This window comes from Manis javanica, chromosome 14 (assembly GCF_040802235.1).
Source record: "Manis javanica isolate MJ-LG chromosome 14, MJ_LKY, whole genome shotgun sequence".
Taxonomy (NCBI): Eukaryota; Metazoa; Chordata; class Mammalia; order Pholidota; family Manidae; genus Manis; species Manis javanica.
The window spans coordinates 46,050,054-46,066,096 of NC_133169.1; the positions used below are offsets into that span (position 1 = coordinate 46,050,054).

The window sequence follows — 16,043 nt, forward strand, 5'->3', positions numbered from 1 at the left end:
TTTGGTATCACCCTGATGACACGTAGCTTTGGAATTCCGCCAGGAGCGTCAGTACCCATCTTTGTGTTTTGCTTGTGATCAGTCACATTAGCACCAACTGACCACTTGAAACTCTGTTTATATTTTGTACATCTCTTCTCAAAAAGCCCTTACATACACTTTATCTAGGGGCTACCTGCCATTTGGGACAACATGGATGGACGTAGATGGTATTATGCTAAGTGAAATAAGCCAGGTAGAGAAAAATACCACATGATTTCACTTTTTTGTGGAATCTAAAAACAAAACGAAATGAGCAAAACAATGGTAGGCTCAGAGACACTGAGTGGTGGCTTGTGGTTACCATAGGGGAGGGGTTGGGGCAGGGGTGGGCCGGGTAGATGAGGGAGATGAGGAGGCCCAGAAATCTCAATCACAATGTAAATCAGTCACAGGGATGAAAGTACAGCACAGAGAATGGTTGGAAGTTCTGTAACAGCCTTCTGTGTTGACAGGCAGTAACTGCACTAGCTGGTGTGAACATTTGATAACGTATATAACTGTTGTATCACTGTTGTATTCTCGAAATATAATATTGTATCGGCTATTCTTCAATAAAAAATTTAAAAAGAAAAAAAAAAATCAAACGAATATTCATATTTGACCTGATTTTTGTAGTTCATAATGTGTGATCAAAACCAAAAGTTTCTGTGATGAATGCCCATGTACTGTTCACCATGTAAGAATTTTTATTCACTATGTAAGAATTCGTTCACCATGTAAGAACTTGTTCGTTATGCTTCAGAAGATTGGAGATTGACGAGAGTTAGGCTTGAGATGGATTAATGATTGTACATTGAGCATTGATCCCCTTATACTGAATTTTATTGTTGTTAACAACCATTTGATCAATAAATATGAGAGATGCCCTCTCAAAAAAAAAAAGAAAAAACAATTTTATTCTCCATTGAATATTATTTTAAAACTCTCGTGCATTTTTTTTTTTTGGTGTCTGTCATGTCCTTTTTTCTGGTATGATCTTCAAGTTATGCCATCACAAACCATTATTCTCACATATGAGCTCCCCAAATTTAATTAAAAATGCATATATTTGCAATCTTGTTAAACATCATCATATTGATCATCATCTGGGATTTAGATTGTGTTTATGAAATTGAAGGAAAAAATATGAAGGTAGGCAGTTGATTAAATTCTTTAGTGCTTGGAAACCAATATACTAGTCAACAGTCCCTGATTATCCTGCCTCAGAATATTCTGTTTGGCAATTTTCTCCTGAAGCCTTCCTGCTACAATAAACCATGACAACTTCTATCATTCTTGATATTCCCACTTTCATATATTTTAAGAAAGACAGCATATTAACAAAACTAGTGACTTATGTAATTGAATTATATTTCCATTGGATATATAAATATATACACATATATGGATGTATATATTTATATAAATTATGCTCCAATAAACTTAATTTGAAAATGACAATATTGAAATATTTGAAGGCATTTACTTTTTCCTATCTTTTTCTTCTCGACCTCTGGCTTCAGTTTATTGCAGTCATGAATGGAAAACATGCATCAGGAAATGGTGTGCATCTGAGGAACAGAGGCTCTTGTGTGGAAGACTGAGCCCCAGCAGAGGGAATTCCTGCTAAGAAGTTGTATTGATTCAAATACTCAAATCACTCAGCTCTCTCTCTCACACCTGTCCCCATTAAATTGCCTAATAAAAGAACCCTAATTAAAAAGTTTTTATTACTAGTTGTTCACTCTCTGCCATGCCTGCCATTTAATGAAAGCAAGATGAACGGCAGCATTATCACCGACTTCGTGGTTCTGGGCCTCACCCAAAAGCCTGAGCTCTGAGCAGTTCTTTCCTCGTGTTTCTCTTCATCTGTCTCCTGGCTTTTCTTGGCAATATGCTCATTTTCATCGCCATAATCTGTAACGCTACCTTGCACACCCCCATGTACGTTCTCCTGTTGGTGCTGGCTGTCGTGGACATCATCTGCACAACAAGCATCCTGCCGAAGATGCTGGAGACGCTGTTCGATTCAGGGCAGACCATTTCAGACGAAGGCTGCATGCCCCAGCTCTTCTTCTTCACATGGTCCCTGGGGGCCGAGATGGCTCTCTTCACCGCCGTGGCCTATGACCGCTCTACAGCTGTCTGTTTCCCTCTTCGCTACAGGGCCATCACGAACCACACGTGCGGGTGGCCTTACTTCGTCATGGCTATTGTAGTGACCAACTCCTGGGCACACACAGGGCTCCTCCTGAGGCTGACCGTCTGTGGGCCAAACACCATTAACTGCTTCTTCTGAGAGATACCCCCTTTGCTGGCTCTGTCCTGCAGCCCGGTGGGAATCAAAGAGGTGATGGTTGGTGTTGCTGATATCACCTTTGCCCTGACCTGCCTCTCCTGCAGCTTTATCATTGCTGCCGTCTTCCGCATCCGCACAGCAGAGGGCAAGAGGAGGCTTTCTCTACATGCTCAGCCCACCTGACCGCGGTGTCCCTCTACTACTTCCCTGTGATCTACACCTATATCCGCCCTGCTTCCAGCTACGCATTTGAAAGGGACAAGGTGGTAGCTGCGCTCTGTACTCTTGTGACCCCCTCATTAAACCCAATGGTGTACAGACAGGGATTCAGAAAGTCTTTGCAGTTCTGAAACATTAATGGTTTCAACAGGAAGCGTCAATTCTCTACTCTAGTCATCTTCTTGATACCTGAGATTTTACTGATCTTTCCTGGTTACCTTCAACCTAAGTCTTGCTGTTCTCTCCTGTGAAAAAGAATGTTCACTCCACTGTAAAATATTTAACCACTGTTGTAAGGATAGTATGTGTTAAGTTTACTTGAAACTTAACTTTAAACTAGGTAACATGCAAACATTCTTAGAAAGCTCACTACATTTTAGAACTTTTATTAAAATTAAATGTCTTTTGCTGGAAATAATCCAAATGACTTAAAAGCAAAGTAATTTGACTGTATATTTTTAATGCAATACAACCTAATGCAAAGAAATTCAAAATGTCTTTGACTGGATATTAAATCATAGCACTTAGGAAATGTTTTTGTTGTTATGTACAAAAAAGAGTTTTTGTTTCTCAGAGATACATTGTAAACTATGTGCACATTAAACAATAAAATATGTGATATAATAGGTGAAGGCAATATGCCTTCTATCTTTGATAATCATTTCTGAAATTTGTTTACTATGTTTTTCATGAATTGAAGAAGCAAAACTTCATGCGGCAAAATCATTAAAAAATTCTACGTCATTTTAAATGTTCTCTAAAAATTAACTGCTTAGCAGTTTGTGAACTTTTGTCTGAAAATATGCCACATGAATTAGATTTTGAGATAGGGAATGAACTTTACCACGGAATTTAAAAGTAATAATAATCCAGAAAAGAGCTCTTCAACTAATGGTTAGCTTTACATAGTTCTTTTACATATTTTTTTAGAGACAGAATTTAATATTGGGAACACATTTCCTGTGATGTATCTGTCCTTCACTCACAAAAATAAGTATTTGAGTATTTTCTTAAGAAAATAGAATTGTACAGATATTAGATAATAACACAGAACTACAATGACTGATTTATTTTAAACTCAGTTTTCTAAGATTTAGCATTGCTTTTCCTGTTTCTTTGGAAACAATTCATTGACACTAGAATCAAGTAGTTTTCTATCAATGAAATTTTGAAACATTTCTAGTAATCTACTTTTAAAATTGAAGATACAAAATTGGTTAGAAGAAGCCATGAATATAATTTCTGCATACATCATTTTATTCTTTTGCCAGTGTGACATAATGATATATTAGAAATATGTATTTGGTTATTCACATAATTAAAATAGATTTCCAACGCATATTTGGTCTTCAATCACACATCCTGGAAAGCCTTCAGAGCCTCTCACATGAAACAGGTGTCTTGCACTTAATGAAGATGATATTTGGACTCACTTAAGCTCAAGAGCAGGCTGCAGGAGAACCAATCATATGATTAGAAGACTGGAGCTCTTAATTCCACCTCCCAAACTCTGCAGGTGGTAGAGGGGCTGGAAGTTGAATCAGCCAATGACGGCCAATTACAGTCAATTATGACTATATAGTAAACACTCCATAAAACCCCAAGAGGACAGTTTTTGGGTAATTTTTTTCTCAGAAAGTCCCCATGCTTGAGGAACCAGAATGCTTTTTTTATTTTTTTGAGAGGGCATCTCTCATATTTATTGATCAAATGGTTGTTAACAACAATAAAATTCAGTATAGGGGGCTCAATGCTCAATGTACAATCATTAATCCATCTGAAGTCTAATTCTCGTCAGTCTCCAATCTTCTGAAGCATAACGAACAAGTTCTTACATGGGAAACGAATTCTTACATAGTGAATAAATTCTTACATGGTGAACAGTACAAGGGCATTCATCACAGAAACTTTCGGACTGGATCACGCATTATGACCTATAAACAATCAGGTCAAATATGAATATTCGTTTGATTTTTGTACTTGATTTATATGTTGATCCCACATTTCTCCCTTTATTATTATTATTATTTTTATTTTTAATAAAATGCTGAAGTGGTACGTAGATGCAAGATAAAGGTAGAAAACATAGTTTAGTGCTGTAAGAGGGCAAATGTAGATGATCAGATGATCAGGTGTGTGCCTATGGACTAAGTATTAATCCAGGCTAGACAAGGGCAGCAAAACATCCACGGATGCAGAAGATTTCTATCAAAGCAGGGGGTGTGAGGTTCTGGGCCTCACCTCTGTTGATCCCCAAATTCTCACCTGATGGCCACCCTGCGACTGTGCCTGTCTTAGGTTGTTCCTCCCTTGAGGAATCTTACCCGTCTCTGGCTAACCAGTCATCTTCCGGGGCCATACAGGGAAATGTAAAGTTGGTAAGTGAGAGAGAAGCCATACTGTTTGAAAAGGTTAGCTTTTTACTTCTTTGCAGATTTATGCCCTGTGGCTTCTATGCCCAGCACTTGTCTCGAGGTATCATTACCACCTGGAGGAATTATGATACTCTGTAAATTCGATATGAGGCACCAATTCTATATAAGGGTTGTAATTAGGAAGAAAGAAGAAAAGCTACAGATGTAGCATATGGAAGGAAACATGGGAGGATTGATTATTTCTTTGACATATCTTCTTGTAGAGTACCTTAAGTATGTATAGGTTTTAAACTACTAACTAATTTGCACATACATATTAACATAATAGGAATACAGTGACATAAACAAAGCAAATCTATAATTACCATCCATCTCCAGTGAAGCCACGAAAACCATTTAGGCACCCTAGGCATTTGTGAAAATTTGTCTATGATATGATGGATATTGTCCAACTGTACTTGAACAGTCTGAGAAAAATCAGACAAATTAAAGCAGCCCATTTCTGGGATCTGTTCACCTCCCATATGTTCTTTTAACCGTAGATAGTCTATAGTCATAAGATTTTGGAGTGCTACAACTTGCACCCCTCCCAACTCCTCGTTGAGTTCCAACAGTATAGATCCAGTCAAATTCGTTGTCTCACTGTATGCACATGCCAGCCTAGACATCTCCCTCCTCATTCCTATGGCAAGTCCAGGAGACAGTGGGATAGATGCAGCCACAACCGCAGCATAGTCCGGATACCTGTGGAGGCTTTTTGATGATCATGCCCGGCACAAGTCCTCCAGAGAGTGCTGATGCCGGAAGCTCCTCCTCATATCATATCTTAGTTCATTTTCTGGGTATCCAAGCTAGGCCTTGATCTTCTGCATAGAAACAAACAGACCCATTGCCCACACTTTGACATTCCCTCTATACCATTGTGCAGAACTCCTTGGAGGTCAGCACACAGTAACTGCTTTTTTTTTTTTAATTAAGATAAAGGAATATTGTCAGAAAAGAGTACCTCCATAGCTGATCGTCTGACACCCTTTAAGTGATCAACATTAAGGATATTTAAAGCATGCGTTGATCTTAGATTTACCAATAGTTTTATCCTATCAAGGAGTAATCCCCCTTTTCTTTCTTTCTTTCTTTCTTTCTTTTTTTTTTTAATTTTTAATCTATACTTACATGAAGAATACTATGTTTACTATGCTCTCCCCTATATCAGGTCCCCCCTAACAACCACATTACGGTTACTGTCCATCAGCTTAGCAAAATGTTGTAGAGTCACTACTTGTCCTCTCTGTTTTGTGCAGCCCACACTCCCCTTTCTCCCTCCCCACCATGCATGCAAATCTTAATACCCTCCTTCTTCTTCACCCCCCTTATCCATCCCTGCCCACCCATCCTCCCCAATTCCTTGCCCTTTGGTACCTGTTAGTCCATTTTTGGGTTCTGTAATTCCGCTGCTGTTTTGTTCCTTCAGTTTTACCTTTGTTCTTATACTCCTAAGATAAGGGAAATCATTTGGTATATCTCTTTCTCCGCTTGGCTTATTTCACTGAGCATAATACTCTCCAGCTCCATCCATGTTGCTGCAAATGGTTTTTTCCACTTCTTATGGCTGAGTAGTATTCCATTGTGTATATGTACCACATCTTCTTTTTCCATTCATCTACCGATGGATAATTAGGTTGCTTCCAATTCTTGGCTATTGTAAATAGTGCTGCGATAAACATAGGGGTGAATCTGTCTTTCTCAAACTTGATTGCTGGGTTCTTAGGGTAAATTCCTAGGAGTGGAATTCCTGGGTCAAAGGGTAGGTCTGTTTTGAGCATTTTGATGAACCTCCATACTGCTTTCCACAAAGGTTGAACTAATTTACATTCCCACCAGCAGCGTAGGAGGGTTCCCCTTTCTCCACAGCCTCGCCAATATTTGTTGTTGTTTGTCTTTTGGATGGCACCTATCCTTATTGGTGTGAGGTGATACCTCATTGTAGTTTTAATTTGCATTTCTCTGATAATTAGCAATGTGGAGCATCTTTTCATGTGTCTCTTGGCCAGCTGTATTTCTTTTTTAGAGAACTGTCTGTTCAGTTCCTCTGCCCATTTTTTAATTGGGTTATTTGTTTTTTGTTTGTTGAGGCGTGTGAGCTCTTTATATATTCTGGACGTCAAGCCTTTATCGGATGTGTCATTTTCAAATATATTCTCCCATACTGTAGGGTTCCTTTTTGTTCTATTGATGGTGTCTTTCACTGTACAGAAGCTTTTCAGCTTAATGTAGTCCCACGTGCTCATTTTTGCTGTTGTTTTCCTTGCCCAGGGAGATATGTTCAAGAAGAGGTCACTCATGTTTATGTCTAAGAGGTTTTTGCCTATGTTTTTTTCCAAGAGTTTAATGGTTTCATGACTTACATTCAGGTCTTTGATCCATTTTGAGTTTACCTTTGTATATGGGGTTAGACAATGGTCCAGTTTCATTCTCTTACATGTAGCTGTCCAGTTTTGCCAGCACCATCTGTTGAAGAGACTGTCATTTTGCCATTGTATGTCCATGGCTCCTTTATCAAATATTAATTGACCATATATGTTTGGGTTAATGTCTGGAGACTCTAATCTGTTCCACTGGTCTGTGGCTCTGTTCTTGTGCCAGTACCAAATTCTCTTGATTACTATGGCTTTGTAGAGAGCTTGAAGTTGGGGAGTGAGATCCCCCCGACATTATTCTTCATTTTCAGGATTGCTTTGGCTATTCGGGGTCTTTGGTGTTTCCATATGAATTTTTGAATTATTTGTTCCAATTCATTGAAGAATGTTGCTGGTAATTTGAGAGGGATTGCATCAAATCTGTATATTGCTTTGGGCAGGATGGACATTTTGACGATATTAATTCTTCCTAGCCATGAGCATGGGATAAGTTTTCAATTATTTGTGTCCCCTTTAATTTCTCTTAAGAGTGACTTATAGTTTTCAGAGTATAAGTCTTTCACTTCTTTGGTTAGGTTTTTTCCTAGGTATTTTATTCTTTTCGATGCAATGGTGTATGGAATTGTTTTCCTGATGTCTCTTTCTATTGATTCATTGTTAGTGTATAGGAAAGCTATAGATTTCTGTGTGTTAATTTTGTATCCTGCAACTTTGCTGTATTTCGATATCAGTTCTAGTAGTTTGGGAGTGGAGTCTTTAGGGTGTTTTATGTGCAGTATCATATCATCTGCAAATAGTGACAGTTTAACTTCTTCTTTACCAATCTGGATTCCTTGTATTTCTTTGTTTTGTCTGATTGCCATGGCTAGGACCTCCAGTACTATGTTAAATAACAGTGGGGAGAGTGGGCATCCCTGTCTGGTTCCCTATCTCAGAGGAAATGCTTTTAGCTTCTCGCTGTTCAGTATAATACTGGCTGTGGGTTTATCATATGTGGCCTTTATTATGTTGAGGTACTTGCCGTCTATTCCCATTTTGCTGAGAGTTTTGATCATGAATGGATGTTGAATTTTGTCAAATGCTTTTTCAGCATCTATGGAGATGATCATGTGGTTTTTGTCTTTCTTTTTGTTGATGCGGTGGATGACGTTGATGGATTTTCGAATGTTGTAACATCCTTGCATCCCTGGGATGAATCCCACTTGGTCATGGTGTATGATCCTTTTGATATACTGTTGAATTCTGTTTGCTAATATTTTATTGAGTATTTTTGCATCTACATTCATCAGGGATATTGGTCTGTAATTTTCTTTTTTGGTGGGGTCTTTGCCTGGTTTTGGTATTAGGGTGATGTTGGCTTCATAGAATGAGTTTGGGAGTATTCCCTCTTCTTCTATTTTTTGGAATACTTTAAGGAGAATGGGTATTATGTCTTCTCTGTGTGTCTGATAAAATTCCGAGGTAAATCCGTCTGGCCCTGGGGTTTTGTTCTTGGGTAGTTTTTTGATTACCGTTTCAATTTCTTTGCTCGTAATTGGTTTGTTTAACTTTTGTGTTTCTTCCTTGGTCAGTCTTGAGAGGTTGTATTTTTCTAGGAAGTTGTTCATTTCTTCTAGAGTTTCCAGCTTGTTGGCATATAGGTTTCCATAGTATTCTTTAATAATTCTTTGCATTTCTGTGGAGTCTGTCGTGATTTTTCCATTCTCATTTCTGATTATGTTGATTTGTGTTGATTCTCTTTTTCTCTGAATAAGTTTGGCTAGAGGCTTATCTATTTTGTTTATTTTCTCAAAGAACCAGCTCTTGGTTTCGTTGATTTTTGCTCTTGCTTTATTCTTCTCAATTTTGTTTATTTCTTCTCTGATCTTTATTATGTCCCTCCTTCTGCTGACTTTAAGCCTCATTTGTTCTTCTTTTCCCAGTTTCGATAATTGTGATGTTAGACTATTCATTTGGGATTGTTCTTCCTTCTTCAAGTGTGCCTGGATTGCTATATACTTTCCTCTTAATATTGCTTTCGCTGCGTCCCACAGAAGTTGGGGCTTAGTGTTGTTGTTGTCATTTGTTTCTGTATATTCCTTGATCTCTATTTTGATTTGTTCATTGATCCATTGATTATTTAGTAGCATGTTGTTAAGCCTCCATGTGTTTGTGAGCCTTTTTGTTTTCTTTGTAGAATTTATTTCTACTTTTATACCTTTGTAGTCTGAAAAATTGGTTGGTAGAATTTCAATATTTTGGAGTTTACTGAGGCTCTTTTTGTGAGCTAGTATGTGGTCTATTCTGGATAATGTTCCATGTGCACTTGAGAAGAATGTATATCCTGTTGCTTTTGGATGTAGAGCTCTATAGATGTCTATTAGGTCCATCTGTTCTAGTGTGTTGTTCAGTGCCTGTGTGTCCTTACTTATTTTCTGCCTGGTGGATCTATCCTTCGGGGTGAGTGGTGTGTTGAAGTCTCCTAAAATGAATGCATTGCACTCTATTTCCCTCTTTAGTTCTGTTAGTATTTGCTTCACATATTCTGGTGCTCCTCTTTTGGGTGCATATATATTTAGAATGGTTATATCCTCTTGTTGGACTGATCCCTTTATCATTATGTAGTATCCTTCTTTATCTCTTGTTACTTTCTTTATTTTGAAGTCTATGTTGTCTGATATTAGTCCTGCAACCCCTGCTTTCTTCTCACTGTTGTTTGCCTGAAATATGTTTTTCCATCCCTTGGCTTTTAGTCTATGCTTGTCTTTGTGTTTAAGGTGAGTTTCTTGTAAGCAGCATATAGATGGGTCTTGCTTTTTTATCCATTCTATTACTCTGTGTCTTTTGATTGGTGCATTAAGTCCATTTACATTTAGGGTGACTATTGAGAGATATGTACTTATTGCTATTGCAGGCTTTAGATTCGTGGTTACCAAAGGTTCGAGGTTAGCTTCTTTAGTATCTTACTGCCTAACTTAGCTCGCTTATCGAGATGTTATATACACTGTCTGGAGATTCTTTTCTTCTCTCCCTTCTTATTCCTCCTCCTCCCTTCTTCATATGTTGTGTTTTGTTCTGTGCTATTTTTAGGAGTGCTCCCATCTAGAGTAGTCCCTGTAGGATGCCCTGTACAGGTGGTTTGTGGGGAGCAAATTCCCTCAGCTTTTGCTTGTCTGGTAATTGTTTAATCCCGCCATCATATTTAAATGATAGTCGTGCTGGATACAGTATCCTTCCTTCAAGACCTTCTGTTTCATTGCATTAAGTATATCATGCCATTCTCTTCTGGCCTGTAGGGTTTCTGTTGAGAAGTCTGATGTTAGCCTGATGGGTTTTCCTTTATAGGTGACCTTTTTCTCTCTAGCTGCCTTTAAAACTCTTTCCTTGTCCTTGATCCTTGCCATTTTAATTACTATGTGTCTTGATGTTGTCCTCCTTGGATCCTTCCTGTTGGGGGTTCTGTGTAATTCCATGGTCTGTTCGATTATTTCCTCCCCCAGTTTGGGAAAGTTTTCAGCAATTATTTCTTCAAAGAGACTTTCTATCCCTTTTCCTCTTTCTTCTTCTTCTGGTACCCCTATAATACGAATATTATTCCTTTTGGTTTGTTCACATAGTTCTCTTAGTGTTGTTTCATTCCTGGAGATCCTTTTATGTCTCTCTATGTCAGCTTCTATACGTTCCTGCTCTCTGGCTTCTATTCCTTCAACGGCCTCTTGCATCTTATCCATTCTGCTTATAAATCCTTCCAGGGATTGTTTCACTTCTGTGATCTCCTTCCTGACATCTGTGATCTCCCTCTGGACTTCATCCCATTGCTCTTGCATTTTTCTCTGCATCTCCTACCATTGCTCTTGCATTTTTCTTTGCATCTCTGTCAGCATGTTCATGATTTTTATTTTGAATTCTTTTTCAGGAGGACTGGTTAGGTCTGTCTCCTTCTCAGGTGTTGTCTCTGTGATCTTTGTATGCCTGTAGTTTTGCCTTTTCATGGTGATAGAGATAGTTTGCAGACCTGGTACGAGTGACCGCTGGAAGAGCTTCCCTTCTTGTTGGTTTGTGGCCTTCCTCACCTTGGAGAATAGCGACCTCTAGTGGCTTGTGCTGGGCAGCTGTGTGCATACAGGGCTTCTGCTTCCTGCCCGGTTGCAATGGGGTTTATCTCCGCTGTCGCTGTGGGTGTGGCCTGGCTGGGGCTGCTCCTCCAAAATGGTGGAGCCCCGTTGGAGGGGGAGTGGCTGGGAGGCTATTTATCTCCGTAAGGGGCCTCTGTTTTCCCTGCTGCCCAGGGGGTTCGAGTGCCCAGAGATCCCCAGATTCCCTGCTTCTGGTCTAAGTTACCTGTCCTATCCCTTTAAGACTTCCAAAAAGCACTCTCCAAACCATAGCAACAAAAGCAACAATGAGAGGGAACAGAAAAAAAAAAAGAAAGAAAAAGAAAAAACACTTGATTTTTGTTTTGTTTTTTTGTCCTAAGGTGCCAGTCCCAGGCACCCGTTCAGTGGTCCTGCTGCCCTGCCTCCCTAGTACCACGGTCCCTGTCCCTTTAAGGCTTCCAAAAAACACCCACCCACTGGTCCCGCAGGGAAAAACGCGCGTTGTTCTTTGTCCTCAGACGCCAGTACCAGGCACCCGCTCACCAGTCCCACCGCCCTGCCTCCCTAGCACCAGGGTCCCTGTCCCTTTAAGGCTTCCAAAAAGCACTCACCAAAAAGAGAAAAAAAAAGGGGAAAAACGCGCGATTTCCTCCGTCCTCAGGTGCCGGTCTCAGGCACCCGTCCACTGGTCCCGCAGGGAAAAACGCGGGATATTCTTTGTCCTCAGGCGCCAGTCCCAGGCACCTTCTCACCAGTCCCACCGCCCTGCCTCCCTAGCACCGGGGTCCCTGTCCTTTTAAGGCTTCCAAAAAGCACTCGCCAAAAAGAGAAAAAAAAAGGGGGGAAACACGCGATTTCCTCCATCCTCAAGTGCCGGTCCCAGGCACCCGCTCACCGGTCCCGCCACCCTGCCTCCCTAGCAACGGGGTCCCTGTCCCTTTAAGGCTTCCAAAAAGCACTCACCAAAAAGAGAAAAAAAAAGGGGAAAAACGCGCGATTTCCTCCGTCCTCAGGTGCCGGTCTCAGGCTCCCGCCCACTGGTCCCGCAGGGAAAAACGCGGGATATTCTTTGTCCTCAGGCACCAGTCCCAGGCACCTTCTCACCAGTCCCACCGCCCTGCCTCCCTAGCACCGGGGTCCCTGTCCTTTTAAGGCTTCCAAAAAGCACTCGCCAAAAAGAGAAAAAAAAAGGGGGGGAAACACGCGATTTCCTCCATCCTCAAGTGCCGGTCCCAGGCACCCGCTCACCGGTCCCACCACCCTGCCTCCCTAGCAACAGGGTCCCTGTCCCTTTAAGGCTTCCAAAAAGCACTCACCAAAAAAAAAAAAAAAAACCGCTCCAGTTTCTTTCCACCCTCCGGGAGCCGGGGGGAGGGGCGCTCGGCTCCCTCCGGGCAGGAGCTTGTATCTTACCCCCTTCGCAAGGCGCTGGGTTCTTGCAGGTGTGGATGTGGTCTGGATGTTGTCCTGTGTCCTGTGGTCTCTATTTTAGGAAGATTTTTCTTTGTTATATTTTCATAGCTCTGTGTGCTTTTGGGAGGAGATTTCCACTGCTCTACTCATGCTGCCATCTTCTCAGAATGCTTTTGAGCTGAGCCAAAACCCTACAAAGGCACAAGCTCCTTTGTGACCTTTTCTATCTGTTGATTCCAATCCTTTGTCAAATTCTTTAACAATCTGGCAAATGTAATTGTTTCCCTGACTATTGTAGGCCTCTCTTGAATATTAATCATACTAAGGAGAAGGTCACTGAAACCTCCAATCTGTAGCCTTACGTCAGAAGCACAGGTAACAGCCTGGGTCTTGCGACTAATGTCTAGTGTGGATGTGAGGCAATTTTGTGTGACTGTAACCTAACTGCGAAGTTTGATTTTGTTCACAGGTAGACAATGTCAGAACTGAGTTGAACTCCCACACACCAGCTGGGGGCTGTGTATACAGGAAACCCCTATGTTGGAGTTGGGATCAGGAAACCCAGAAGAACCAGGAAGTCATCAAGCAGAAGTGACACTTACAAACCACTGTGATTCTGCCTCTCCTAAGCTGGTCCTGAGAAGCAAATTTCAATTTCCTAGTGGAGATTAATTTTTAAAATGTATTAAAAAGTAAGCACAGCCCATACTTGTTAAAGGCATACCTAAAATGAAATTTTAAGAATGTATTTTAAGATAAAAGTAAATAATAAACTACACAAATATATACATAAGTGAAATACTAACTTGATTAATAATATATTAACAAGAAGTGGCAAAGAAGGATATTTTCCCCAAACACTTAACAGTCATGAAACAATATGGGCACCACCTGGTCACTTCAAAACCAACAGAAATGATGGGGGAAACTAAACACTTTTCAACCTGAATATTTTTGGTTTGAGTTTTTAGAGTAATATTTTTTTTCCTTATTTCAAAAAATCAACAGATCATTTTCTAGTTCCAGGATAAAATAACGTAAACTCAATTTTCCCCACTACCCCCCTCTACATACACCTGAGTATCTGGGAAATCACTCAGCAGTCATAAAAGGATGCCCGGAGTCATAACTGGCCCTGGACCTCCGGACATGAAGAGTGACAGCACAGTGAGTTTCCTGAGTTTCCTTACATTTCATATATATTGAATCTTCCACCAGAGAGTAATAGAACCTATAATGGTCCCCAGTCACAAAGAAAAAAATGCATAACAGCATCTAGATGGGTAAACCAATGGCTAACAAGTTTGTGAAGAGCTGAGATCCCCTCCATAACTAATCCCTAAAGAGCAATTTAAACAGCAATAAAATTTCCATCATAATGATGAAGACACATTACTGTAGATATGAAAGAAAAAAAGTGAAACATTTGGATCAACTTGCACACAAATCCTAATTCCTGCTACAGAATCATACCAAAGACAAGTAAAGTGCATGTAAAAATGTATTCGCATTTGCTCATTACCACAAAATTTCCTCTGACAGGGAACTCCAGGTGCACGTCTCTGCAGACCTGAAGCTGGTAAAGTGCAGCTGAATGGGCGGATCTGAGCTGAGGACTGGCTGGCTCCGTCACTAGACACGGGAGGCAACAGTGTGCCAGAGATAATGGTGAGTAACGAGGTCCTGGAAGAGACCGGGGCTGGAGCAAGACTCTCGAGGAGCAGCTAGAGCACTGTGGGCTTCTGGCCCACTTACACGGAGCCGCCCAAATGAGTCAGGCTGCTGTCGGACTCACTTATGTTTACGGGAAGGCGTGAGGTCAGGGGGCTGAGGAGGAAGGCTCAGTATCTGCTGGGAACTGAGCCAAACTGTCTCCTGGCTCTGGACCTGCCACATTCACAGCATCTGAATGGGGGATGAGATCCAAGTGATGAACCCCAGGATCCAGTTTTCAATTGGGACCCCAAATGGCTGCTAAGCAGAAAATGTAAAGACAGTTGGTGAGAGCCAGAACATAAACATAATGTGTGTGTGTGTGTGTGTGTGTGTGTGTGTGTGTGTGTGTGTGTGTGTGTGTGAGAGAGAGAGAGAGAGAGAGAGAGACAGACAGACAGACAGAGACAGAGAGACAGAGAGAGAGCGAGCAAGAGAGAGTTCTTCATCTGTTTCTGTCTAATGTTAAGAAACATAGCTGCAAACTACCATAGTAATAGGAACTTGCTACAGATAGAATTTATACTGCAAGAAAAGTCTTGCAACATACACACACACTTTAATTTTAACAATGTAGAAGCATAATTTTTATTTTAAATAATAAGAATTTATAAGGTAAATCGGAAAGGGCAAAATAAGAAAAGTGCATATAAAATAACCAGAAATCTTGGAAATGTACAGCATGTTCACTGAAATAAGGAAAAAACTAAAATAAATAGTTTCAGCATAATCAAAGAACCATCTATTAGTTACAAGAGGTAGAGGAAGTGAGGGTCCCTGAGGCCAGGACTCTCCCCGGCTCCGGTCAGCTCACCCACTGCACACATGTGGGCGATGTGTTATTACTGACTCTATGTGAAGAGCTCCTCCCAGGGCTCTGGGTGACCTGGCGGCACAGCTGCACGACTGCACAGCGGCAGGATAGCGGAGACTGGAATGGTGGTACCGCCGAGGCAGAGACCGGCGTGCTGCTCTGAGTGGGTGGGATTCTAGCGCTTGACCTGCCACCATGAGAATAAAGCTGGGCAGAAGCCCTTTAACCCTAAGGATGTTCCATTGTTATTTTTTGGCCTCACCGAACCAAGAGTGAGCCTGCCTGGGGATGAGATCCACCTGCAGGACACCAGAGAGTGAGACCTTCCCCAGAATGTGACAGAGAGAAGGAGAGAAAAGAGTCTGTTACGGTACAGGGAGAACGACAGAAGCGTATGGGTAACGGGTGATAAAAATAAAATCCATGCATTTTGCAATACTTAGTAAGATACTCTAAGCCAAACAACAGAGAGTATGTTTGAAATCTTTGTAATTTTCCAACTTATAAGTAAATATAAGGAGTATCATTAACATGTTGTGTAAGGACATAATTATTATTATCTTAAACATGTACAGGATTGAAATATTCTCTTTTAAATCTTCACAAGACAAAAAATGAGGTGGTGGGATTGTGGGAGGCCCAAGACATTTTTTAATTCCAAAAGATAAATTTAACATTAAGAAACACTAAGGAGAA

At 40.7% G+C, this 16,043-nt stretch overlaps 1 pseudogene; it reads left to right on the top strand.

The window, feature by feature from the left end:
* The first annotated feature begins 1,799 nt into the window (after positions 1-1,799).
* Positions 1,800-2,670, top strand: LOC118972297 (olfactory receptor 13G1-like; annotated as a pseudogene).
* The last annotated feature ends 13,373 nt before the right edge of the window (positions 2,671-16,043 follow it).